This window comes from Mandrillus leucophaeus, unplaced genomic scaffold (assembly GCF_000951045.1).
Source record: "Mandrillus leucophaeus isolate KB7577 unplaced genomic scaffold, Mleu.le_1.0 Scaffold695, whole genome shotgun sequence".
Lineage (NCBI taxonomy): Eukaryota > Metazoa > Chordata > Mammalia > Primates > Cercopithecidae > Mandrillus > Mandrillus leucophaeus.
Window position 1 is genome coordinate 324,539 of NW_012107530.1, and position 1,851 is coordinate 326,389.

Below are 1,851 nucleotides of genomic sequence, written 5' to 3' on the forward strand. Positions count from 1 at the left end.
TTCCTTAGATACTAAAAAGCCATTAAATAAAATTCAATACTTGTTCTGGATAAAAATCTTGAACTATAAAATATATATAATATATTTTAACTGTAAAATGATATATGTTTAATATGATAAAATATTTTTTTCTCAATCCTCAAACCAGCATTTATATTAAATAAGGGTAGATTAGAAGCATCCTCATTAAAGTCAAGAATAAGACACATATGTGTATTTCATAGTACTGGATAACATTTCATCTTACCAGCTGCACAAAAGCATATCAGGGTAACAATGGAAAAAATATAAGTTAAACATCTTCTTATTCCATGTGTAATTATGTTTTTAAAAGAACCAATGACAGAGTAAAATGTATCCAAAAATAAAACGCAATCAAACTAATTTTTATTGCTATGCATTAAAGCATCCTGTATGATAATACACGATAATGAAGCTTTGCTGTTCACCTCTTTAAGGTTTTAAGGGATTAAAAGATGTTAGAAATCTAATTGGTGCTGGAGCACTTGCATATTTGCAGGTGATATGATTTGACTCTGTGTCCCCACCAAATCTCATCTTGAATTGTAATCCCCATGTGTCAAGGGAGGGACCTGGTGGGAGGTAATTGGATCATGGGCAGTTTCCCCCATGCTGTTCTTGTGGCAGTGAGACAGTTCTCTCAAGATCTGGTTGTTTGATAAGTGTCTGGCAATTTCCCCTGCATGTGCTCTCCTTCTTTCTTTCTTTCCTTCTTTCTTTTTCTTTCTTTCTTTTTCTCTTTCTTTCTTTCTTTCTCTCTCTTTCTTTTTCTTTCTCTTTTTCTTTCTTTCTCTTTCTTTCCTTCTTTCTTTCTTTCTTTCGCGCTCTCTCTCTCCTTCTCTCTCTCTCTCTCTCGCCTGCTGCCATGCAAGACAAGTCTTGCTTCCCCTTCACCTTCCACCATGATTGTAAGATTCCTGAGGCCTCCCCAGCCATGCAGAATTGTGAGTCAATTAAACCTCCTTTCTTTACAAATTACCTAGTCTCAGGTAGTATATTTATAGCAGTGTGAGAAAGAACTAATACAGAGAATTGGTACCAGGAGTGGGGCACTGCTATAAAGATAACCTGAAAATGTGGAAGCAGCTTTGGAACTGGGTAACAGGCAGAGGTTAGAAGAGTTTGGAGGTCTCAGAAGACGACAGGGAAAGGAGGGAAAGTTTGGAACTTCCTAGAGACTTGTTGAATGGTTTTAACCAAAATGCTGGTCGTGTTATGGACAATGAAGTCCAGGCTGAGGTGGTCTCAGACGGAGATGAGGAACTTTTTGGGAGCTGGAGCAAATGTTACTGTTGCTATGCTTTAGCAAAGAGACTGGTGACATTTTGCTCCTGCCCTAGAGATCTGTTGAACTTTGAACTTGAGAGTGATAATTCAGGGTATCTGACAGAGGAAATTTCTAAGCAGCAAAGCCTTCAAGAGTTCATCTGGCTTTTCCTGAAAGCATACTGTTATATGTGTTCACAAAAAGATGATTTGAAATTGGAACTTATGATTAAAAGGGAAGAAGAGCATAAAAGTTTGGAAAATTTGCAGCCTCACCATGAGGTAGAAAAGAAAAACCCATTTTCTGGGGACAAATTCAAGCCAGCTGCAGAAATTTGCATAAGTAACAATGAGCTGTCATAGCCAAGACAGTGGGGCAAATATCTCATTTCCATGTCAGAGATCTTCAAGGCAGTCTCTCCCATCACAAGCCCAGAGGCCGAAGAGGGAAAAATCATTTTGTGGGCCAAGCTCAGGACCCTGCTGCTCTGAAATCTCACAACTTAGTGTCCTGTGTCCCAGCCACTCCAGCTCCAGACCTGACTAAAAGGGACCAACGTACAG